Below are 26,948 nucleotides of genomic sequence, written 5' to 3' on the forward strand. Positions count from 1 at the left end.
CTTGACTCTCCCGCTTCATTCCTGCCTCCACCAAACCCTATCAGCTGCATATCCTGTAAAGCTTTGTGTGCTTGTAGGTTTGCATGGGGATATGGACAGTTTGTTCACTTTCATCCCTTGTTCGTGGCATCACCTTCTGTAGAATAACTCTTGTCTGTAAACCCAATTCTGAAAAAACTTTTGGATCATTGTTAGCTTTGGAAAATCATCCACATTGACCATGTTACTGCATAGGTGGGGGGACTCTTTGAATATAGTAAGTGAAATATTTTGGGAATTGTCCTAAAGGTGTGCTTAGGAGAGGAAAAAGGGGAAGGCATAAACTTGTTGGGAAGGGAGCTATAAACCACAATCCTTTGGGCATCAACTGCATAGGGTTGTACTGAAAGAATCTTGAGCATAAGCCCCTCCTTTGGGTAGATTTCTGGTAGCAGGGGAGATGATGTTTCACATGAGCTTTTCACTGCATTCACAGTGTGCTTGACTTTCACACTGTTGGACCTCACTACCAACAGTGGTAAGGTGGTGGAGGTACTGGCAACAGATCTCCTGGAAAAGGGGTCTGCATCCAAGAGGAGGAATATAGAGTCAGGAAATCAGAGTGTATAACCTGGTCTGTTTGGGACTTATGGGAATACCTAGGGTACAGGAATGGATGGAATTCCCCTTAGGTAGCATATAAATTTACTGGTTGGTTACCACCACCTACTTCGCTTTTTCCTTTTTCTTGGATAAAGCAAACACATACTGGGAAAGTTAATGAGAAACCATTTGAAGGCCTTATTCTTCCAAAGAGGAAGGGAAGAATGAATAAATTTTTTGCTTTCTTACACATCGATTTCCTTCATGTTTCGTGTTCAGGAAAGAACACATTCCATAATATCTGCTTGAGCCCTGGCTGAGAATCAACCTTCAACTTTCCACTCCTGAACATGTACCTTTCCTTCAGTGTACAATATTTAGCTGCATGCCATAACCCAGCCCAGCTCTGTTCTGGCAAGATGTTGAGTTCGTGTTAGTGCTAAGCATCAGGCACCAATTTACCTGGACAGTAAATGTGTAAATTTTAGCTGTCCAGTAACGCTGCTCCACAGAATCACTGGCACTTGTCAGACATGTTGTGCTTCAAGTATGGTGCCTAAGGACTTTCCGGCTGAAGTCAGTTAAATGAGTGTAGTAGGGGTCTTGCACACATCCATGGCAGGACAAAACTTGGCAATCTTTGAAGTTTTCTGTTTGGTTTATTCTCTTCACATTTTGGGATTTCTTGAACTCCTTTTTTTTTTTTTTTTTTTGAAAATTAAGCCTTAGGGCTTTATTTCCCCTTTCTTATTTGTTTTGACCCTCATGTTCTGTATTTTCTTTTGCTATCTTGTTCATCCACTGACCACGTGTTCTTCCTAAAGTAGATTATTCCTAATGCTTGTCTCATTTCACTCCCGATGTTTGTTAGATGGATATAAAGCTATTAGAAACTTCAAGTATGGAAACACTTTCTCCCAATTTGAATACTGATGTAGAAGTTTTTGGTTTTTTGGGTTTTTTTTTTGTTTTTTTTGGTTTTTTTTGTTTTTTTTTTTTTTTACTGTAGAGATTGGAGTGGTTAACCAAAGAAGTCCAGTAAGCCATATCAGAGATAGGGTATTTCTGAGAATTATATATTTACAGATGCCTTTAAAAAATTGTTGTATAAATTTCTTTCATTTTGGGGCAACTGCAGAAGTACTTAATAAGCTGGTTTTGAACAGGAACTGGAAGGAAGTAAAAGAATTGCAAGTATTTTCTTACTTTCCATTTGCTATCAAGAGCAGTTTGTTGCTTTGCCAAGTCTGCTTTCAGTTCTGTTTAGTCCAAATAGGAGTCCAAGAAATTTTCTATTGAAAGGGAAATTTTCTATGTGAATATAAAAAATTATTTACATCTTGCCTATCTATGTGAAGGACTGTTGTGCATATCCTAGCTTTTTAAAACATCAGTGATATCAAAAGCATCCTTGGCACAGCTCAAGGCTGCAGTTAAAGCCATGCCAGTATTTTTGAAGACTGCAAATGGGGTGTGTTTAGGAGAAGAAACCAAGGACACATTGGGTTAGTATCAGCTGTTATGAACAGTAAGAAATATTTGAGTAACTTCCAAAAATGAACAGCAGAGGAAAAACAGGCAGAACTGTCTTGATTAAAACAGGTTGCGACACATATCAAACTAGGATATTGAGTATGTCAAGGCTGGAAAGAAGGTTTTTCACTCTCTGCTTATTCAAGGGATGTGCTTCTGGCCTCGTGGTCCAGGCAGATGTTATGGAGCCTGTTCATAGAGCCTAAATGCACCCTGGCCCTGACTTATGGACCACAGCTGTCCCAACCCAAGCAGCTGGGCCAGGTGGGGAGTGATGGTGGAGACAGATTAGCCCCATGCTGACATGAGTCAAAGCTGACTGCAGAGGGATTGCTCAGCACCTGTGGAGATCACATCTTTTGAAGTGCCCAAATTTCACTTCAGGGGCCCAGTTTGAACAATCCAACTTCGGTTTATAGGTTCTGTTATAGCTTTTGATTTTTCTTTTTTTTTGTGAAGGGGAGATGGGTGGAGGTAGTTTGGTTTGGTTTGATTTCCTTTTTAGTTAAAGGGTTTCTTGAGGGTAAATAATCCAGTGCTATCTTCCTTGCTGGTAGCACAGCCACTCAGCTTGCACCACAGGCAGACAAATTTCAGTCCTCTTTTGTAGGGGTGGGAAGGCTTTTCTTCCTGTTTGTTTAGTTCAGCTTGGTTATTCATTGGGACCTAACAGAACTCAGTACTGGATTCCAGTCAAAAGACTCTAAGAATTGTATGTCTGAATTCCTTTGGAATTTTTAATATTTGGGTGTCTGGTATTTAGATTTTGGCCTTTGTACACTGCTAATTTCAGTGGAGTTCAAATTCCCTGTAAGGAGGAATGTAAGCTATTTGCAGATTTGCATGCAATCAGGGAGAAATGGTATCATTAAAATCCCAAATTCAGCAAACAGGAAACTTGTATCAACTGTCAGGTTTCTAGTCTGAGCAACCAGTCATGGAAGTTCAAGTACAGCAAGCCAATTTTTTCTGGTGTCTTTTGTACTTTGACCCTTGTAGAGGGGTCATTCTCCCAACATTGGTTTTGCTGGGCTAGTTTTGGTCTGTAGTTTGTTGTTGCTGATTGGTTGGTTGTTTTGGTGAGAATTTTTGTCTTTGAGAGAGAGGTTCTCCACATCTGTACCATCCTGAAAGCCTCTTCTGCCACTGGTTTACAGTCAGTTTTCTGGAGTGGGGACGGCCAGACTTTCATGTGCTGTTCCTGAAGTGCAGTGGCATTTCTGCTTTCCTATCTCTGCTGGTCACATAACTCCTGATACTTTTCAGATTGTATTTGCCTTTGGCATGTCTGCGTTGTGTTGGCAGGTCACAGTTAATCTGTTAGCAATGAGTATGGTCAACAAGGCATTTTCCCTTATTGAACTTTTCCAGTTGATAAATAGCTTCATTTCCTGGTGCTTCCATGCACCTAGCCTTCCATTTTGTGCTAGAGGGCTTCATGCTTACATATCTCAAAGTTATCCATTAAATTCTGTGTAATATTCTAAATGGTCCTTCCGTGCGTTGATTGTATCTCCTGACTTTGCATTAGAAGCAGTTTTTAATAAGGTACTCTTGGGTTTGGTTTTTTATTCTTTTTCCTTGCTAAGTTCGCTGGTAAAAGTACTAAATAAAATGACTTTCTGAACAAATGTTTCTGGAGGTACACTAATAATCTCCACATGGTGTTTTCCCTTTTTAGAGCTCTATGAGCTACTCAGTCCGTTCATACTGCTAATATGAACTTCAAGTTTCCCCTCTGAGTTCACTAAAGAATTCCTTATGTCATGCTAGCACAGGCTCTGTTGAAGGCTAGATAAATGATGTCTATTAGAGATGCTCACATTTTAGAAAAGAAAAAAGTTAGTCACACATTCTTCTCTCTCTTTTTTAAATGCAGATACATTTATTCCTGTTTACTTCAATTTCTTCAACATTTTTTCCCCCTCTGAGTAATTGTGCTAAAGTCATGCATTCTTCTGGGATCAGAATAACTGGACTTTCTTTGCCCAGACTGCATTTTTTCTTTCTCATGTTATGGGTATTATATTTGCTATTTTCCAATCAGATGGCACCACCCTCAGCATCAGAGACTATTAAAATATTTCCTTTCACACCTCCTGCTTCATGGGCTGGTGTTTCCAGAGCTCTGGAATGTAAATTATCTAGTCCTAACTTCAGTACTTTAAATTATATTGAATTTTGCTGTCACATTGGCTGTGTTTATTTACATGTTCATTAACTAATCTCAGAGCAGAAAATGTAATTTTTTTGCTTTATAAGTTTCTAAATTAAAACCACATATTTGGTAATTCACATTCTCCAGAAATCTTGAAAGCAGCCTGGTAAGCATTCTTTAAAACTGCTTGTAGAATTCACTGGCCTGTTAATTTTATCCCAGAAGACATAAAAAGCACAAGCCAATTGACAGTCAAAGTAATGTACATTTCCCAGAAATTCAAAATTGTGGGGTGAAGAGTCATTTGGCAGAAGAATGGCCATTTTCCTTCATGGCTTTCAACTAACTTTTGACTTTTGTTTAATCTGTCGCTTTTTGACATTCCTTTAGTATAGGAGTGAGAAAATGAATGCCTTGAAATCTTAAATGTGGAATTTTTCCTTTCATGTGTCTGAGGTTCCAGCCCATCAAAAATGTCACTGTCCTTCCAGTTTCCTTTCTACCCCTCACATATTGCATCTCTGTGCTTCTATCTGTGTTTTGCTGTCATCTCCTTTATAGTCTTTCCAGCTTCCTGCATAGTCTTCCAGTCCTTGTCTGACGTCCCAAGCTGCATTTTTTTGTGCTATTCCTCAGTATTTTATAAGCAGTTGCTTTACATAGTCAACCATCTCTGGTTTTAATTTTTTTCCTGAAAATCAGTCTTTTCCACAGGTAACCTGAAACAAACCCTTCTACATTGCATACCTACTCATTCTATTAAGCAGTGTTTGTTCTTTATCACTCAGGAATTGTCTGCTTATACATGGATACATTTTTCTCATCTTTTCCTTTAGGACCTGTGAATTGGTGCAGTTTATTTTTTTCATGGCTTGGTGTTTTGGAGTCTGTTTCTAGTAGTGCATCACTTTATGTAGTGGGTTCAAGAATAGCAGAAAATGTGGAGTGTTATTGGCAAAGCAGCTGTTAGGCTATGGATGTGTAGGTACAGAGCATTCCACTGTTTTGTATGGAGAGAACTTTTGGTGTAAAAGGAAGAAAGCAGGCATTAGACCTATCATTCAGGAGGTCCCTCCCAGTGCTGCTTTCCTACAAAAAGCCACGGTCAGCCATTGCCTTGTCCAGGAATGTCCTCTTCAGGGTTATTCCAATTACTGGCAGCATTGATTGGAGTGCTTTCTAAGTGTCAGCTGCCAGTTTATGGCTGGCTCTCTTTTATGGGTGGACACAATGTGATTTAACACATCCTTTTCATTGCAAGACCACCCAACTGCAGCACTTGGAGGGAGAGAACTGTGCTCCTTGAGCATGTTTTTATATGCTGTATTGATATGTATTGGCTGTGAGAGTATCTGGTTACACATTTGAGCACTCCCTAGCTGTTCTCTAATTGCTCCTGTTTTGCTCGTGGTTGTTAATGTGTAATCTTGCCTGCTGCACTGAACTCGTATTATTTAAGCTGCTGGGAGCCTGTGCTCGGCACTAAACGTGCAGCTGGTACAGCTGTGGCTACTTCACCCTGCCACTGTGCAAGCTGCAAGCCCTGCCAAGGAGTGGGCTTGCCAGAGTGCTGACCTGTAAAGTGAGTGCCTTTCATGGAGAGAGAGGCTGTGCTGGAAAGCACAGGGAAAGCACAGGGCTGCTCCAGCACAGCTCCCTGTGGTGGGAGTGCACTGCAGAGACCCTCTAATTCCCTCCTTGCCTGGCTGAGCACTGCTTCTAATAAGGTTCAGGGAAAAGGTTTAGCAGGTGTAGAAGAGAGTTATAATGCTCTGCATTGACTTTAAGGCTGTCCTTTGTGTTAACAGCTGCTTTCTGGTCTTGTCATGCCCCCTTTTTCCCCCCACCCCAAAGCAAGCATGCACTGGTTTAGAGAGCTCTAGTTGCTAACAGGGGGAAACTCTCACTCTGAGTTGCAAGAAAGACTGAGAGCTGGGTCTTTGCCTCCTGCAAATGGGGAGTTCATCATCTGACCAGGTATTGCTGCAAAGAATTGGGCAGAAGTTACTGGGATGTGGAGAAACTCTTCTGGATGCACTCATGCAGTCTGCTTGCAGTGTGGCAAATAGCACAGTTACTGAGTGTATGCTTTACATAAATGTGTACTGTAAGTGTACCCAGCATGCTGTGCATATGGGAGTGATAGTGTGCTGGACATTTATTTTAATAAGAAAGTGTTGGGGAAAAATAGGTAAGAAGGGAAACCAGCTCAAGATAATTCACTCCAGAGCAGGACAGCTCCTAAACTGGAAGAAATCTGGCTTGAGCCCTTGCAGAGGCAGCTGTGGGGGCTTTGTCCACATGACAAAAGCTCAGGAGCTGCCAAAACTGTGAGTTATGATTGGATTATAAATGTCTATATTTTCCCACCACCCCTCTCCCCTAGCAGGGTAGGTGGTTATTGGGGAACTGTCAGAAGAAACTGGAATTGCACAGGGAGGCAAAATCTGTGCAGGATGGAAGGGTCTTTTGGGAAGTCCTTCTGATCAGGTACATTTCTCCTAATATTGAGAGCTGATAGTACCAACATGCAAACTGCCTTTTGAAGCTATGTAGGAGTAGTGGCCCAGACTTGCAGATCCCCGGCCTGCTGTGGATTGCCAGTATTGGTTTGCCATAGCAGGTTTTAGGTTTACTGCCTTAGGCAAGGTACTTGCTCAGAGGGACTTCAGTTACCAAGCAATTTTTAAAAGAAGAACCAGCAGCTTTCTTTTAGTAAAGCAAAAGAGTTAGATTCTTGATATAAGGTTGGAAATGTGATCATAAAAAAGAAACAATAGGACAATAAAATCTGTCCACAGAGTGTACTAGATGTCAACTTTTTCTAGAGGTGTCTTTAGGTTTGTAAGTGTTTGTAAGCCAGAATGAACTCCAAAGCAAAGACCTGACCTACCAGAGTACTTCTGTGGAGTCCTCTGTTTCACAAGATCTTCCTGAGTTTTTGAGTTTGTGTTTGAGTAATGTGTTGCCGTTCACCGCTTAAATTGCATCTCAAGACCCTTCTTAGCTCCCTGCTCCGAATATGCAGCACTACCTGACTTCTTGTTGACTGTGAGATTGCTCTGCTCTATATATCCATGATGAGCCCAAGTCTTGGATGTGACAATCTTTCCATTCCATTCAGTCTTTTTCTCAGAAAAACAATTTCATTGCAGTCATAAAAGTACACTGCTCCACTTTGAGGATACAAAGCACAGAAGCTTGCTTCTTTTATAGTGATTTTTAATTTCGGAAAGCCTGCTTACAACAGGAACCTTTTCATAGCAACATCATGGCTTATGTTTTCTCTATAAAAAAATAAATTTAAATTGTATGTGCGGTTTCTGTGGAAAGCTCTCTCCAGTACATTTAAAATACTGACGCCTTCGATACATGACTCAGTTTCTTCCTCTTCTTAGTTTGAAGGAATGTGGTAACTTAACATAAAAATTCCTGTTGTTCATAAAGGAAAGAACTGCATTTTTACTAGATATGGAAAATTCCAAGTGGAACACGTACAGAGATAAAATACCATTTGGAGATTTAAGAAGTCTTTTTATGATTCTGACTTTTTTGACGCAGGGCACACGACAACCTCACAAATACTCCGTTTTCCAGTGCATTATGGTAGCTCATACTGAGAGAAATCATGCAAGTAGAGAAGAACAAATTATTTAAATAATTCTCTCTTCAATGCTTTCCTGAGAAACCAGAAGAGAGTACCATGTAGCATTGAAAACTTTTTAACTCTAACATACTTTGTAGCTGAAAGTAATGTCTGTTTCTGAGTTACTGTTTGTGCTCAAGGGAGAAGCCAGTTCTTTTCCTTTCTCCATCTTTTAATAGCTGGGGACTCTTGTTCCAGGTGACAAATGGCATTGGTTAGGGGCAGCAGCAGAATCATGCCAGCCTATGCAGATATTCACTGCCTGATTATGGGTAAGACTGACTGTGTGCAGCTCCCCTTAGAAAAAGGTTACATCACAGAGAGTGCTGAGGTGAGGCAGGGCTGAAAGGATATAGCAGGCTTTTTTCTTTTCCTGCTCCAGTTTTAATTTGTTAGCACACCTGCAGGTCTGGCATTTATTTTCTTTGCTTCTCCTCCTTTCAATATGTAGAAATGGCTCACTGGAGGCAGAACTAACTCTAGTTTTACTTCCAGCTGACTTAACCCCATGCTGCTGCTCCCCAGTGCCCAAATCCCTGCACCAAGAAGCACACTCCATCCTTTTCTTTCTTTCTGGTAGGTAGTTCATGAGAGGGAATCGGTGAATGCTGGTCATGGAAATCTCTACCGAAAATAAACATTTAACACACGTCTCATTTCAGAATTATTTATAATGTTTAGATATAAGGGTAGATATAAAGAGGTTGTAAGAGGAACATGGTTTATTGTTCCAGAGGGACAAAGGATGAAACATCTGGAAAGTTTGGTATTGTGAATAAAACCAACTGGAAACAGATGGATAATGGGGAGCTCATCTCCTACTACAAATCTTCCTGTTTTAAGGAAATGCTAAATCTCTTTTTAGTACCTGGCAGTATTTTCAAGAGGACTTTCTGTATCTCAGAGGAAGTTGATAATAAGGAAATAAAATTATTCTGTTCTCTCTGGGACAAGGATTTATTTACCCAGGTGAGTGAAGCCAAATTTTTCAAATTCAGCTATTGAACCTCCAGTGTTTAGAGAAAACTAATTGTTATAAGGATGAAAAATACACAGAAAATATACCATTTATAAAACACAAAATCAGCTCTATCCTCTTGAGTTGTCAGGCCCAGTTGTAAAAATAATTACTCTTATAATCACTTTAAAATCGTAGTTGCTTTGATAATTAGTATTAGTATTGTATTTAGTCATGGAATTATTAGATTAAAATCCTTGTTCTTCAGAATGAGAACTGAAAATTAATACTAATGGCACCAGTGTAAATGTCAAATTAATAGTAACTTGTTGAGGATCCTTTTAAATCATATAATGTGGTATCTGGAAGTTATAACCAGAAGGTGAGCTAATAGTAACAGCTGAATTATCCTTTTGCCTACCACAGAAGATGCTTTCTTATCCAGAAATACTAACTGATGTCATTAAAAAAAAAAAAGCCTTTCATTTATTTGCTTGATACCTAGTGTGCTTAATGCCTTGATATTTTCTGGAGTGTATTATGAATATTTTAGCTGAAGTACACAACTTAAATTTCACTTTGCAACATTCACGAATCAAGGCAGGGCAATATCAAGGTTTTAAAAAATTAAGTACATATTTGTGTTTATTTACATGCATGTGAGGCAGTTTCTCTGTGCATTTACTCAATGGAAGGAAACAAAAATTAATTTGTGAAGTGTGGGAAATTATCAAAAATGGAATACAGTGATTTTGTGTTCGTGGGACTGAAATTTTCTGTATGTACATGTTGAGAGGTGGCCAAATGCAAACCAATTGTTCTCAAACATTGAACACTTCAGCCCAACAGTCATATGTTTTTGCCTGTTGTAAACCACCTACTTCAGTCCTAAGTTTACTGCTTAATATCTATTAATTGCTATTTAATGTCAGTGCCATCATAATTTCTTCAGTTCTGTTGCTTAAAAAAGCACTTTGTCAGCATGGTGTGCCTGCTGTAGCTCTGCTCCCTATCCATGTAACTATCAGCCTGATTTTTTCATAGTGGAGTTTCACAAGTGTAATAAAAGATTGCAGGCTTAGATGGATGGGTTTTGTATATCTGTACAGTGAGGCAACAGTGTAACTGGAAAGTTCTCAGTAAATCAAACCATACATATTTAAGTATTCTACAAAGGACAAAATTATGGGAAATTCTCTTACAGGCGAGCAGGTCTCTTCTGAAAAATGAAATCTAAGAAGACACCAGATGCTTGCTTTTATTGAATCCATAAAATCCTCTTATGGAATCTGGTTTTATAATAGCAGCTTGTACAGAAGAAATTTGGAAAACACACATATGTTTTAAGATTCTAAACATCTTCCTAGTGATCAGGGCATTTAAGATATGCATAGGTGAGCAGATCTAGCAAGTTTCTGTTTCCCTTCTCAACCTGATGTGCTTTGAAAAATATTTAACTAAGCTCTAGAGCCCAGAGACATTCACAGCTCTGCATCAGGAGTGGCTGCAGTAGCTTGGGGTGCTGCAGGGAAATGTGATGCTGTGCCTGCAGGAGTTGGGGACACAGCCCTGGCTTGTGTGCAGGCTGGCTGCAGAAGGCCCAGGGCTGTTTTGCAGCCACGCCTAGGTCAAATGGAATTGTGGTGACAAAAGCTGGAGATTTTCATGCGTTCTTGTGTTTTGATGAAGACCATTGATGAGGGTTTGAGGTTTTGATCTTCTAGGAAAGAAAAAAGAATTCCAAAGTGCTAATAATTAGTGCAAGTGTTTAATTTGCTCATCCCATGCTTTCTTTCCTGTCAGTAATGGGAATTGAAAGCTGTACAGCTAATTCCCAGGTGGTTATTTTCTGTATTTCGTCTTGCAGCTGTAGCAAGCCCATGGCCAATAGCTGCTCTAGTGGGCAGTACCTGAGCCATGACACATCTGTGACAAAAAAATCAAGGAACTTTATTCTTCAACTGAAAAGTAGAAAAGTATACATCACACTTCTTCACAGAGTACACAGTGTTGATGTGACTCTTTCCTAGGTTCTTGTTTTAGCCCCAAGTGTTGAAATGCTATTGCAGGCTGACAACTCATTTTGGGTGAGACACTCCTTTGAACTTTCAAGGTGGGTAACCTGTTCCAGCAAAAATAGGTGCATGCTGAGTCAGGGCCTTGGTTTCTTTCTACTTAGCAGTGTGGAGAGTTCATGAGTTGGTTTGCATTGGCACCTTTTCATTAGAAATGTTGTAAGGTTGTAAACAACAGGTGTGTGCTGTCATACATTCTTTCAACAAAAAGAAAAAATTACATTTGACAATGAATGCATTCTCATACTGCTTTTGTTTTGACTAATGTTTCTTTCTAATTGACTATCATTTCCCCAGTTTTAAGTATCAGCATACTTCTGATATCATACATATTAATTGAACACTATTTTTCTTATGCACATTTTGTAGATGTCTTATTCTTTAAGAAAAAGTAGCACTCAATTTATAAAATCTTTGCATGCTGAATAAGATCCATTGCCAGAGATTTCTGAATCCACTCTGATTCCGTATAAACTTCTTCAATTTTTTGCCATGTGCCTTTCTCTTAAAAAATATATCTTATTGTTAGATGCATCAAGTGCCTTATGTTTGAGAAGAGACATGTTTGGAATGCTTGAATAACTCAAATCATCTGCACTGACTTCAGCTCTTGCCCTGCAAACTCTCAGTATGACACAGGTGTTCCTCTTGTACTGACAGAGAGGAAAAGGCCAGCAGTGAACATTCGCAATGGACTCACCACTGTTCAGCAGCAGGAATGTGGTTCTGTGTAAATGTAGCAAATCACTGGTACTGGAATAGAAAGAGGAAGGGAAATCTTGAGCCTACCATGGGCAAATATGATGTTTTAAGCTAAGCTGCTTCTGGTGCTCCCACTGTAAACCAACGGAATTTGACTCCTGCCAGCAAGCAAAATGTTGAAGCCCAGCACTTTTGCCAATTTTACCATCAAAATGGTAAATATTTTTCCTGCAATATTATTAATCCAGAGTGTTGATTCCTATTTCCAATCTAGAGGGTCACTAGGACCACAGAATAGTTTGGGTTGGAAGGAACATTAAAGACCACTGAGTTCCAACCACCCTGCCACAGACAGGGACACCTCACCTAGACCTGGTTGCTCAGAGCCCCATCCAGCCTGGCCCTGAACATTTCCATGGGTGGGGCATCCACAGCTTCTCTGGGCAGCCTGTTCCAGGGATTGATATTGAGCAAGGAAGAAGGAAGGGAAATGTGCTGAGAAAACAGACCTATCTTTGGGACAGGATCCTATGCTGTGCTGGGATTACATTGTACATGAATAGCTCTTTTGTCAAAAGAGAAGTAGGACAAGAAGACCTGAATGCCAAATGTTAACAAAAAGATCAGTACCTTGTACAGAGCAGGAGCTGTGTGAGAACACTTAGTCCTTGTGTAAAGATTGCCACAGAGTGCTAGAAGGTCAGGGAGACCTTGGAGTTTTCTGCTGTTTCTTCACAGTGGAACTGGAGAAACAACATTTTGATATTTCCATTCCCTCTTCATCCCCTAGGTGTCATCAATATAAACTGGATTACGTGAGGAACAACCAGAAACTCAGATTTAGTGACAAAGAGGTGTCTTACTGCAAACACAGTTTGATGCTTTACTTTGTAGAAGATACTTGGGGAACACTTTCATGGTGCTCTCTGATCTTGCAGTATGTCTGCATGTTGGAAGGTTAAAACATTTAGGAAGTGTGTCCAAACACAAAACATATACTGGACTTTGTTCTGTTGCCTGTACTTTGGTGCTTGCCACCTTTGGCAGATACCTGTACTAATCCATTAGCTGTCTGTGTTGGTGAGTGAGATGTTAATACAAGTCTGAAGAAAAATTGCCAAGGAAAGGAAAACATTGGAAGAACTCTAAAAATATGTCAAAACCAGTTAGGGTGGTTTTGGGGTTTAATAGTAAAACTGTGGAATGTTTTTAAAAATAAATAATGGAAAAATATGTAAACCAAAATTCTTTCTCAGTATATAATATGGTGATTTTCCTTTATATTTAAGTTCCAGCTTGACACTATAGTAGCTATGTATTATCTTTTCAAACTCCCCTTTTCATGTTTTTATAGAATTTTTTATATGAAGTGCTACAGTGATTTTGTTGATTTTTTGCATCATCTGAAACAGGATGGTCACTGGAACATTGCTATTTAACTTGGGGTATTTGGGTTTGTCTCTTTTTTCCCCCCTTGGTTGCATAGATGGCTTGCTTTTCAATATTGTGCAAACCCATTGCAATGAATATATGAGGCTTAAATTCACACTTCATGAACTGCCTTAATTCTAGTATTCACTAATTGGAGAATTATGAGCATTTTTAACACTAATATTCCTTTCATGAGCTTTTTAGGCTGATTTTTTTTTCTTAATTTTAAACTAGAGACTTGGAACTTGCTTGCTAGGTTCCATTAATAGCACCTCTTGAAGTAAGTAGAGAAGCTGATGTTTTCCAGAACACAGACTTTGAATTGGTGCTTACAGACTTAATTATGAACACCTCGCATTGATGCTTTCACATCCAAAAATTAAGAGACCATAGCTGAGCAGAATCAGAGCTGCCTCCATAATGGCAAATAGCCTTTTATGTACTTTAAAATAAATTTCCAATAGCAAATTGATACAATTTACTGTCTTTGTTTCAAATTAATATATACCATATATAGCACTTACTGTGGATATTTAATAGAAAGGAGGAGATTAATGGTCTCTGTAGGTAAAAGTTGCAAGATTCTCTTGAGTATTTTATCTATTTCACTTGAATTCCTGCGTGTTTTGAATGCTCAACTTTTCTCAGCCTTTTCCCACTGCATGCCCAGTAATTTTACTTTAAATTTATAGAGTTGTTTGGTTTGTTCTGTTTTTTTGTTTTGTTGGGTATTTTTGGTGTGATTTTTTTTTTTTTTTTGGTTGCTGCAGTTGTTTTGTTTGCTTGTTTGATTTCTTTTGTTTCCCTTCCCTAAGAGCAGTTTGATAAACAGGTACATCATGGCACACACAGTTTGTCGACTCCCTTTCCATCTTTGGAAATCAGTTCCTGTTCCAAAAGAAAGAAAGCAAATAGATGTTTTGTGGTTTTTGAAATCATATTTTACTATTAAACAAACTGAGCTGCCCTTGAAGCCTGTGCCATTGCAGTGATCCCCTACAGAACATGGAGCAATTGACAACTCTGACTTTGTTTTTTGTGATTCTTCCTTTGAGTGAGCTGGAAGAGGGGACTCATAATTTGGTTTTAACCATTTATTATGGCTGAATACTAAGGCTTTATGACCCAAATTGTGCAGCTTGCAGACAGCTTTTCCTTTTGAGATACACTTTGTATAGAACCAAGTAGTAATAATGATAAAAAAAAATGTTATTGTTATAATTGGACTCAGCAGTTTATCTGGGAAAAATAAATGCTTTGTGTTGTAGGTTTCCCAGTTTTACCCACAGGCTAGGTCTTGTATATATAATTATGTTTTAGGAGACATTTTAAGTGCTAGTTGAACCTTTAACCTGCGTTTCCTCTGGAATAATTACAGGATGTGAAAATGGCCAAATGAAACGCTTACTCATAGAGATTAATAGAATTAGTTAAGCTACTGTTACCTTATGCTTGATTTATATTGCATGTGTAGCTCGAAACAGGCTGTAATGGCATGTGGGTGTTTTCCTATCTTTTTTTATACTTGCTAAAGTTTTGCCTTATGTTTATTACTTGCTATGTTATGTGAACTGCTTAAAAAGGCATTTTAGACCACTGGCAGGTAGTTGAATTTCAAAGGCTGGCTCTCTTTAAAACAAAACAGTAGTGTTTGAACTTCTATCAATTTTTTTTCTGAAAATAACAGTAATAGAATTGATTCCATCACCTTCCAAGGAAACAAGTTGAAAAAGAAACCTCTGTGGATTAGTAGTCCAGACATCAAATATATTTTGCAGACATTTGAAACCAAGCCTGAGTCAGCTACAATGGAAGCAGGGAAAACCAAGAAAAATTATTTGTCTGTCTGCATTGCCAAAATTGTTGGAAAAGGTGAAAAAAATAAGAGGTCTGCAAATATGAGGAGTGGTATAGCAAAAGTAGAACATTTAAACTTATGTGAACACTCAAGATTGGTGGTAATTCTAATATATTTTCAAGTAAAACATTCAATTAAAAGTGATTTACCTTTTAAAATTTGATCTGGTGAGTTTCTTTTTTAAAGAGAGTGATGCATTGGCTTTGAGGCAACTTGAATTTCAATCTTTGAGGAAATTGTTGAACAGTTACCATCTTAATTTTCAGCAGCTAAGTCTTTAACAGAAAACTTAAATTTAGAATTAGAGAAAAGCCTGAAATTAGCTTATCTTATCCTATTAGATAATACTGTGGGAGTTACGAGGTGGGTTTATACCAGCCTTCACTGGTGTTGAAGGACTTTTTGTTGGGCTACTTTCAGTTAATGCTTTGCAGCCCCCATGCTGCATCCTCTACCAATTAAAGCATTTTGGGTTTTCACCTGGGAGAGGAGCAATTTGCAAAGGTGCTACCAAGGCGTAGGAGCTCACCATGGCTCATTTAAAAATCCCAACAGGTGCCATCTCAGTATATTGGTTGTTGCTTTTTGAGTTGTCCAACAGAATCCTACTTTGAGGCGGATGATGATACTCACCTTCTGTGAAGCTCCTGGGAAGGCTTAGGGGCAGTGAACTTGAAACCCTTAAAAATCTGAGCTGCAAGTGGAGGAAACCTTTCTCGTGGAAATTTTTTAGTCAGCAACTTCATTTTGAATCAAAGAGCATTTGGGTTAACCCATTTTACCACTCACCTAAAGTATCTTTAGCGAGCTATTTCACTGCTTTGAAATCCTGCTTTGACTTGGTTTAGATTTAATGTTTGCTGCAGTGGTTACAGCAGGCAGTGAAAATGAGGCATATTTTTTTTTAAGTCAGTGAAGTATAAATGCAAAGGAGATTAAGAAACAATTATTAAGTCAAGATTTCCTTTATTTTCATTCTATTTACATTTACCTCTCTTTGACTACTTCCCTTTAAAGTATTATGCTAATGTAGGAAATTAAAGATTTTCCTTATATACATTTCTGTATTATCTTGGGTTACAGGAGTTCTCATCTCTCCTGAAAAACATAGTAAGTCCACTTAGCTCGTATGAAAGATGAGCATCTGCTCTTCATACAGACAAGTTATTTCTTTATAAGAACGTTTCTGTTATTAATCATACCAAATCTCTTTTAAGGAAGAAATCTGTATTTTGCTCCTTCTGTAGAATGGATATATAATGCAGGAATTACAGTATTTCACCAGAAATGCAAGCAGAACTCCTGGAAAAAGGTTGCTAATCTGAATGCACATGTTCTGTGTTAAGTGTGGGTTATTTTGCTGAGGGGTGCATGTGCATGCATCGAAAAGCTCTGTGATGGCATGAAGAGGGTTTATGGTCCCAGCTGTGTGTGGTGAGGTGTGGCCCTTCAGCTGGAAAATTATGTACTAGGATATCTTCACTTTTATCTTTGTGGCATAATGTCTTTTCTTACTGAAGTAATCTTTAAGGAACTTTGAGAAACACAGAGGCTGCGGTTGACGGGAAATCAACTTAGCAAATCATTAACTTCAACAAATGAAATAGTAAGAGAAGGGAGACACTGGAGTATTGAACTATTGACTGTTCTGTGGGTCTAACAAAGGACATTAGAATACCATGTTTAAAATTGTTGACTAAAACCTCAGAAGCATGACATTAGCATAGGCTTTACTGCAAATACACTATTTATATTGAAATTATTGAAGGGACTCACAAGTCCTTGCATATACAATTATCAAACGCTGGTCAGAGAGCTTCCAGCATTTATTGGAATGTCAGTGCCTTCTGAAATGTTTTTACACTTGTACCATATTTTCTAAGATGATGGAGTGACTAAATATTAGCTGGTTGTTGTGCTTTTGGGATTCGTGATTTTCTGGAAAATATCCCTCTGCTGTCAAAGAAATGAAGTTCTGTTCTGGGGAATTCATCTGGAAAAAACATTTCTTTGGGGGTGATGGGGACCATCTGTGGAATTCCAGCTACGTGAAAACCTGGAGCAGAGATGGGCAAAAATACACCAGGATGCAGGCAGCTCTGAGGAGGTCACTGTGGTAACCTTGTTTAGAGGAAAGGTCTGCATACATGGGCTGACCTTCTGACCCTTAATAATTCAAGAGTAATGTTATACATTCTTCATGCCTGTGCAGCATTTCTGTGGCATAAGGCTTCTAATCACTCCCAATCTTCATATAATTTTCAAATGCATCTTAACACATATGCAATATACACACACAGAAACCCTGTGATTGTTATTTAGTATCCTGCCTATGTAGTTTGAAATCATTCAACTCCTAAGTAAATACAAGCAAAGGGAAACATGCTCCAAGGTTCAAATTGCTTTTCTACAGCAGTGACTTAGTAACTTGCTTTGTGCTGTAGTGAGGTGCATTTTTTTGTTTGGACCATTTGGTTCACAAATGACTTTATACTCCAGTCTTTTACTGCTGTTGTGAGATTTCATCGAGCAAGCAGTGTTTGTTCTCACATGTGTGTTTGGTTGGTTTTGGCCATCTAGTTTGAAATTCCATCATATGACCAAGTTGCAATGGAAGCCCCCACCCTTTTTCTCTCCTTCCTTCAAGGCAATGAATTTTGTTAATAAATGGAGACGATCTGGCTGTCATTTTTCCTGTAGCTTACCTAGCAATGTGGTTGTGCCCTTTCAGAAAGGGGGTGTCTGTTGTGTGCCCTTTCAGAAAGGGGGTGTCTGTTGTGTTCCCTCTCCCTCCACCCCCTCAATTCACTGTTTTATTTACAGTATGTGGTGGTCTTTTTAATGGAAAATGCAGAGATTTGTGTGAAGTCTAAAAATAGGAGAGAAAGGTTTGTGCTCCTTGTTTAAAAGTCATAGCACGTCATGCTGTAAACAAGGATTTAGAATTTACTCTGATTTTTATGCTGTTATTTTGGCTTTCTTGTTTTTCACTGCCTCAGCCTGTAATGGACTGTAATTCTCACTTCTCTGGGTGTTTCTCACTATCTATTTACGTTGTTAGCCTTGTTTAAAAAAGGAGAAAGAGCACTGAAGTTTTGTAACTCCTTTTGGTAGCCTTGTCCCATCACAGTTATTTTTTTCTCAGTGGCATGATCACATGCATGGATGACTTTAACATATTTCACTATTTTCATAGTCCTATTGCTTCAATGGAAGCTTTCACATTTACAGAGAACACACCCAGAATTGAATGCTGAATTGGATAAACATTTTTCTGTTTTAATTGGCATTCCATGGTTGTGCCCTACTGTATCAACACTGATTTAGAGATTAATCTGAGAAGATGGGTTGATTAGGACACACCATCTCTCTTTCTCATAGATGACACATTACGATGCAGTGTGTGTGTTCAGTGAGGAGAAGGAGAGTGGGTTTGCAGTTCCTCTTTGGACCACTGTCGTGGGGATCCTGCCTGCACTGCTGTGGCCCTCAGTGTCTCTGGGAGAGCCACCTGCAAGCTGCTTGTCCTTAGCCAGGTACTTGAATTAAGCAATCACTCTTGGATAAGCACTCACTGCAGAAGAGTGCAGCTGACTAATGGGCACCTGCTGCTCCTCTTGTCCTTCCTCAGACCTGATTTTGTGTGCTTCAGCTTTGTTAGACCCCTATGAGGACATCTTTGAGTTGACATCAAGTATGTCAAAGGCCCTTCAAATATACATATGTGCATTTGTCATCAGCATCCCATAGTTTTGTGCTCTGTCTTCTCCAGCATGCTTCAGATAGGTATCTACAAATTTCAGGGAGCACATCCCACTCTCCTTTACAGCCTGCAGCCTAGGGCTCCTTTCATCTCTAATGATAGTCCTATCAGCTCCACAGGGAAAATGTAGCCACACAGGCCCAGCATTTTCCAATAGTGCCAGCCAGTTTGTGTGTAGAGAGCCAAATGGATCTTTGGACTTAGCCTAGGCCTGAGGCTGGAACTGAATTTTCAGTTTCTAAGTGTAGGTGGAAGCCACAGTTATACTCTTAATCTTTGTCCTTTGAAATGCGTTTTCTGACTCTCCCTCTAAACTATGTGACCCAAAATAATATTGGAAGTTACTTTAAAGCACATACATAGATGACTCATAATGTCAACACACATGATTTTTGTAGAGCCTTTTCTCCTCTACTTTGGAGTTAAAAACAGCACTAGAATGTTTCAAGTACTACTTTCATGGCTGGCTGGAATATAATATTCTAATATTGAAAAGTCTAATATGTCTCAACAGAGCCATGTAAACTTAAGGGATATTTATACTGTCACATTTTGTGTGTACTCAGACTTTGTTCAAAATTTGTAAACGTTGACTTTGATTTAAACAATTACATATATTTAATTGCTAGATTTCTTTTCCATGGGGTAACTGGTAATAAGTAAAATGAAACTGCATTTCTGCTGATATGGACACATTAAGATCCTCTGAAGTTGAGTGGATTATTAATTATACATTTGAGCTGCTTCTCAGATGTTCAAATATCAAAGAGTTTTGCATCTGAAAAGCAAAGAAAAGCAAAAACCCTGAACAAACTAACAGCTCTCCCCCAAATGTCAAAAACCCCAAACACAGACACTATTACAATAGCAAGCAGTGCCGGTCCTTGTCTTGGTTGATTATGATTGTTCTGTAGCTTATTAATGCTGGGATAACTCTGACCTAGTTAGCATGAATTATGAATTAAACTTTACTCCTTGAGCATCTGATTTGTGGTACTTGTGTGCCATGGAAACGGTGACAGCAAACACAGAAGCCAAATTCCCCATGTTCCTTATCTTTGCAGTGCCCTTGCAGCGGCTTTTCCAACTGGAGGAGCACAGCTTACTCCTTTCACACTAAGAAAATATTTGAACATATTATTTCAAAAGTCAGCCTGAAGTGTCTTTTTTTTGTTGGATTTCAGTTGAAAACACGTGGATCGTGTTTCAAGCTCTCTGTTTAGATAGGTGCTTGTCATTCTAACAATGGGCAAAGAAGGCTCAGTGTGTGAATGCCTGAATGGCACGGGGCCATAGAGAGGGAAAGGATGTTATGGGACAATGTGGAAAAGCATGAGCAAGACAAGGGCTTCATTGCATAGATCACCTGTGGTGTTTTTAGTGCCTGCATCTTGGAGAATCTCTCAGATGGCACTAATTTGCAGCACAGTAAGTACAGAAAATCAGAAGTAATAAGAAATGCATTGAAATAGGTGAGCATTCAGGGGTTAGCAAAACTGTATTCTGTAACAAAGTTGTAAGAAAGGGCCTTGTGTTTTTCCTGACAACTTAAACACTGGCAGCCACAGGAAAGCTAGAAAACCTCTGGAGAAGAGTTTATCCATATGTGTGAATTATGGTTAAGGTGGCAGATTGTCAGCATCTGATTGCTATGTGCTGCAATTGGCTTTAGCATTTGACTATGCGGGGGGTAGAATATAAGGCTTGACAATTGTCACTGATTATAATGGTCACTGATGACACTTTCCTGCTAGAATCTTGTCCTTCCAGGCTTCAGTTCTTCACAGATAAAGATTCATGTCAATTCAATGTTTGCTGAATCTTCTGTGGGGTTTTTTAAAAATTTTTTATTATTTTATTATTTAGAGCCTCTGCTTGTCTCACTGCTATGCCACTAGAAAACTGTAAACTTCAAATTGATCTGGTCTCGGTAAAAGCTGTATCTTATGTGATCCTGTTATATGAGATCATGTAGTCTATTAGGAGAGGAGGAATTGATTTATATTCAGATTCAATTTTTTTTTGTCTACTTGTAATTAGATTGATGTGCCTACTAACCATCTTGTCTGTACTGCAGTTCTAATTTTCCCTTATAAAACTGGTAGGTAGAGACAGCTGCAAATGCATTGAATTGATTCCTTATTATTATAATGTTGGGTAATTTTAGAACTCAAGCTACTGTTGAAAACTAATGTCCAGAAGAATTATCTGGGTTTCTATAACCAAACCATATATTTCTATATATTATACTCACACATGTTAAAAAAAGATACTCATGAAGTTTTCTGTACATGGTTTGTTTTTTGGGATTTTTCTGGTGTCTTGTGGAGGCTGCTTCAAGTGAAATCATGTTCCTCATGCTGTAACACTTTTCTGTAATCTATCTCCCTTAGAACTTTCTAATGGCACCTATTAATTTTCTCCATAGATTTCAAATGCTATTGATGCTGAATAATGTATTTAATTAGCCCCAAACTTTCTGTGTAATCATTCCAATCTGTGCTTCTCTCTCAGCTTTTGCCTCTAAGGCTGACAAATGGCAGGAGGGGGAAAGGGCACTTTCCTGTCAGTGGCAGTGGAGCCTTTGGTCCTTGTGTTGTCAGAGCAGCTGTTCCTTCTGAAAGAGCTGTGAGAGAACAATGAAAATACTACTTAGCTTCATTTAAGAAGTCAAAACAAATATTAGCTGTAGCAAAAAGCTTCCTTATCTTATGAAACAGGACATTTTTATGGTTCCTGTAGCGTTTTCCATCTTTTCATTGTAATAATATCAGCTTATTTGTGAAATCCTGGATTGTATTGGTCAGAGCTAAGTTCACCCTTCTGTGTCTATTCTTGCAGGGTCAAGAGGAAAGATAAATTAGCTCAAAATTATACAAGTGTTTTTTGTGCAGTTTAGAGTAAATGCTAACTGAATCCTCTACACATTTTTATGGGCTTTGTATTGGTTATACACCAGTTCTGAGGTTGGGCACATGGATGTCAAATTGCAGCTGTATTGGTCTGGGAAAGGACAGAGTAAACTGTACAGCTTAATTTTTTTTTAATTTTTTTTTTTTTATTCATCCTTGTCTTTTCTGTGCTTCTGAGAATAAAATTAAGGAAGGTCTTTGTATTTTTAAGCCAAACCAGAGAGGTAACATATGGTCAAATGCCAGCTGAACCATTTGTTTGCTAGGCAGCTCCTCTAGATCACAGATAGAAAAAATCAAGTCAGTTAAGCAGAAGACTGAGAAGCATTCTCAATTAGGACAACATATTTTTTGGAAGCTGGGAACTTAGATGCACTACTATGGATAAAGCAGGAAGAGAGACCAGTCTTGTCAGTCAATAGTGAAATACATCACCATTTGTGTATTTAACATTAGTTTAACATGGAAAATTTTTTGTTTTGAGGACTCCTTTAAAAATAAGACAGAATTGTATGCTTGAAGGTTATAAATGGAATTGTTTCAAGTAGGAGAGGCTGTGCTGTGATTACTGGGGACATTCACCTGTGGAGTTGACCTACTTGAAACCCATCCCTGGTGTCTGCAGGATGGAGTTGAGAAAGAGTAAAAAGGTCTAGGAAAATGATTTCCAGAGATTTTAGAAAACAGGAAAGTCATGTGAAAATATCTCTATGACGTTTTTGCCTGTTGCTGAGCGTGGCAAAATTGAGGAAGATATTATTGTCCCTTTGTGGGAGCTGAGGGGAAGAAGCTGTCATTCTTTACTGCCAACCACCCTGTTTCAACCCCTTCAGAAAAAGATTGTGGAAATGTAACTGCTTGCGTAAATTGTCAGCTCCAAATAAGGTCTGCACCCCTCTTTTACCTGTGCAGGAGGGCAGAGTCAAACAGATTTAAATGAGTTTGCACTGGACATAGGGGAAAGGCTCTTCACTGGGAGGGTTGTCAGTCCCTGGCTGGATGCAGGGAGTATGCTGTGGCAGGTCCAGAGCTGTGTGACTGCTCTGAAGAAGCCAGGAGAGCTTGCCCAGCGTGGTTTCTTTACTTGGGAAAGTTTTTGATGCTGCTGAAAGTTGCTCTGTTAAATGTGTGCTGTTAAAGTAATTTGATGATGAAATACTCATACACATTGGATTGAAAATAAATTGCTAAACCAAACCTTTTCTACCTGTAACTCTGTGTAAACACCAGACAAACCTCTAGGATGTGTAAACATAATTTAACAGAGTATTTCAGAACAGATGTGACCTTATGTGCACAAATTAATGTATGTGAAAAAGCAGAATCCCTAATATTTGTGCCTTTTTGAAAACAATCAGCAGTGCAAAGGAAGCTTTCAAAATCTCTCCAGTGAATTATACTGAGTTTTAATATATGTTGTATATTAGAGATGCATATAAGTTTTCAAGATATCAAAGGTAGAGGTATTTTTGGGGTCACAGACTCACCATTAGCAGCTGGTCTCTGTTAATTAGAAGCAAAAACAAATGATCACAACTACTTCAGTAGGATTTTTATACATGACTGTTCACTGAATAAAAAAAAATTAATGGAGATTTTCTTTTATCCCAGAAAAAGGGAAATGGTAATGTATACTGTGAAATAACGATGTCATTACGAGCTAGTTGCATATTTAAAATATAACATCTGATTAGTGACTCTTAATTACCTGGCTATTTTCTTTAATAACAAAAAACATTAATTTTTCCTTTCAAACATCAGGTTATTAAAACTGTAGAATGACAAACCTGCTGTAGGAACAAGGACAGCTACTTGAATTGGCCATTATCAGCAAGTCAGTTGTATTTATGTTCTTGTAAAATTTCTTGGTGTTCTTGTAATGTGGAGGAAATAAGTATTTGGCCACTGTTTGGGAGAGGAATGAGCTTGAACCATTATCTAACTCTTGAATTGGTGTTGATATATGTAAAACTACTTCAGATAAGATAAGCAGTGACATTTATGGTTGGACTCAATGATCTTAAAGGTCTTTTACTGACCTAAATGATTCTATGATTGTAAATTTTTTGGGAAGCTGTCTAAATGAATAATTTCTGCTCCACATTCTAGTGTAGTAATTGAGTAGTTAATTGAAGAGCAAATACAATGAGGCTCTGGTCCTGCTTTTCTCCTTCCCTCTCTACTCTTGTGCCTTTTGTTCAATATGTGAAATTTCTATATAAACTTTAATATGCTTGTTCTCCAGCAGCTTTCATCATCATCCTTCTGCAGCTCTTCTATCTTCTTCTCTTTTGCTTCTAGCCTCTGTGATTCATTTTCCAGCCTTGTCTTCAGTCCCCTGCAGCTGACTGAAGCTGCAATTGCTGAGGACTTCAGTAAGGCTTTTATGGTTATACTGCAGAATAAATGAATCTCAGTTTCTCTACTGCTTATGAGACTCTTGGTCTTAGCCTAAGACTTCTAGCTTCAGTTGCCATAAAAATCCCATCCTACTGCGATGGAAGGGTTTGAGTTTGTGCATTTGTTACAACAAGGAGGAGTGTTGATCCTTATTTTAGAAAATATGTAAATTATTAGGGGATCCAGAATTATTTTTAGTCATGTGTATCACGTCATCTCATTCTTCTGGGTCCTCTGTTAAGATGAAAAAGAAAACTGCAGTTGATGATTGGGTAGTGGATTGAAGTATTGGCATTTTATTTTGGAAGTGGACCTAATATATAAAAGTGTAATTTTCCTTGTCAACCAGTATTGTTGAATATTTTGCCATCAGTGGGCTGCAGTTCATAAGAGCATTTGCATGTTACTTCTTAAAATAAAGTAGTAAATACATAACTGCTTATGTGCCAGTGGGTGTTTTTCCACAGAGCATCATATTTTTGCCTGAGTATCACAAAGAATTGGAAGGTCTGTATTATTTTGTAATGATTTAAACCTTTTTTTCAGAATATCATTAATCAGTAAAAAAATGTTCTTTGCCCGCAGGGTGGAGTTCATTTCTTTTGTTCCTGAGAGCTGAATAGGAGAAAGGGACATTTCAGCTTTTCTTGATAAAGGTAAGACAGCATCTGCTGATAAGGATAAGACACTGTTCATTATTATGAGCTCATAGAGAGTTTGTCGATGGAGGGTTTGTTTATTTTGGGCTATTTTTCTCAACTTTTGTGCTTTGTAGTAAGTGCAATGTGTGATAATGTAACTTGTATTGGGAATGGAATGTGGAACTCTACCAAAGGTATCAGTTAAAGCTCTGAAGATAAACAGGTACCTGTAGATCAGCATGACAAAGTGGAGAGCAATTTGTTCTGCTGCTGGTACTTGTGATATTTTCCATGTGCCACTGAACTGGCCTGCCTAATTTCCCTCCATCTTGCCTTCACAAAATCAGCAAGGGGTCTTAAAACCAGTAGAGTTTTCTCCATGCCACTTGTAAAAGGAATGTGTAGGCTTGCCTGCTGCTACCTTCACTGCTCTGTATTGTCATGTGGGAGTGTAGAGGTTGATGTGAGGAGAGAAGGACCTTGAGGTCTATTTTAATTGAGATAACACCTTCAAAATTAAGCAGCAAATAATTATCATGCTTGTCAGAAGTACAAGACAGAGAAAGGAATAAAACACTGGAAGTCTACTTTGGGACATGCCTAAGGGACAAACAAATCATCAATGGCTCTTCGTGTTGTGCTAAAAGGTCTGACTTTTTATAGATTTGTGTGTTGAAAAGCCTGCAAGAAACATTTAGAAGTAGAGCGTGCAGCTTAGTGTTGAACTCTTAATTACAGTTTTTGATGCAGAAATCTCCGTGGGACTCTCTTTCCTTATTTCCATTTAGCAAATTTTGGAAAGCAGGGGTGGGTTTGATGTGACAACTGCTAGTTGTGGGGTTGGTCTGGTTTAGCAGTGAGCAGGCATGCAGCAGATTGACCATCCATGTGACCTTCATGCAGTGCACGTAGAGAGCAGAAGTGTGGCTCAATTTCTGTTCCAAGGGGCTGGAATTCATACATGGTCATTTCTAATTAGTCCTGCGACAGAGGCTGCAGTCTCTCATTGAACCTGCCCGCCTGGAATGGTTGATGGTGTCAGGGAGCAGAATGGTCCCCCCATTATCCAAGAAGAGGCAGTCAAAGAACTACTGAAATGCTTGGATGTTCATAAATCTATGGGACCAGACGGGATCCACCCCAGGGTAATGAGAGAGCTGGCAAATGAGCTTGCAAAGCCACTCTCCATCATTTACCAACAGTCCTGGCTCACTGCTGAGGTTCCGGATGACTGGAAGCTGGCCAATGTGATAGCCATTCACAAAAAGGGTGCAAAGGAGGATCCTGGTAATTATAGACCAGTCAGCCTGACCTCAGTACCTGGCAAGATAATGGAACAGTTTCTATTAAGTGCCATCACACAGAATTTACAGGATGGCCAGGGTATCAGACCGAGTCAGCACGGGTTTAGGAGGGGTAGGTCATGTTTGACCAACCTGGTCACCTTTTATGACCAGGTAACCCGCCTAGTGGATGCAGGAAAGGCTGTAGATGTTGTTTATTTGGATTTCAGCAAGGCCTTTGACGCTGTCTCCCACAGCACACTCCAGACAAGTTGGCAGCCCCTGGCTTGGACAGGAGCACTCTTTGCTGGGTTCAGAACTGGCTGGATGGCCGGGCCCAGAGAGTGGTGGTGAATGGTGCTGCATCCAGCTGGTGGCCAGTCACCAGTGGTGTCCCTCAGGGGTCTGTGCTGGGGCCAGTGCTGTTCAATATTTTTATTGATGACATGGATGAGGGTTTAGAGTCTTTCATTAGCAAATTTGCAGATGACACTAAGCTGGGAGCGTGTGTAGATCTGTTAGAGGGACGGAGGGCTTTGCAGAGGGACTTGGAACGGTTGGATGGATGGGCAGAATCTAATGGGATGAAGTTCAGTAAGTCTAAGTGCCGAATCCTGCACTTTGGCCACAATAGCCCCCTGCAACGTTATAGGCTAGGGACGGTGTGGCTGGACAGTGCTCAGGAGGAAAGGGACCTGGGTGTGCTGGTTGACAGTCAGCTGAACATGAGCCAGCAGTGTGCCCAGGTGGCCAAGAAGGCCAATGGCATCCTGGCCTGTATCAGGAATAGTGTGGCCAGCAGGAGCAGGGAGGTCATTCTTGCCCTGTACTGGGCACTGGTGAGGCCACACCTTGAGTGCTGTGTCCAGTTCTGGGCCCTCAGTTTGGGAAGGACGTTGAGATGCTGGAGCGTGTCCAAAGGAGAGCAACGAGGCTGGTGAGGGGCTTGGAACACAAGCCGTATGAAGAACGACTGAGGGAGCTGGGGTTGTTCAGCCTGGAGAAA

General features: G+C 39.3%; 1 protein-coding gene across 2 annotated transcripts in view; it reads left to right on the forward strand.

Moving 5' to 3' along the window:
• BMPR1B (bone morphogenetic protein receptor type 1B) overlaps window positions 1-26,948 on the forward strand; it is a 233,619-nt gene that overhangs the window by 21,026 nt on the left and 185,645 nt on the right. For both annotated transcript variants that reach the window (XM_077177086.1, XM_077177087.1), the window contains exon 2: window positions 24,604-24,674. The gene's annotated coding sequence lies outside the window, so the exon portion shown is untranslated. The remainder of the gene's footprint in view (window positions 1-24,603; window positions 24,675-26,948) is intronic.

Source organism: Agelaius phoeniceus, chromosome 4, assembly GCF_051311805.1.
Source record: "Agelaius phoeniceus isolate bAgePho1 chromosome 4, bAgePho1.hap1, whole genome shotgun sequence".
NCBI classification, from domain to species: domain Eukaryota; kingdom Metazoa; phylum Chordata; class Aves; order Passeriformes; family Icteridae; genus Agelaius; species Agelaius phoeniceus.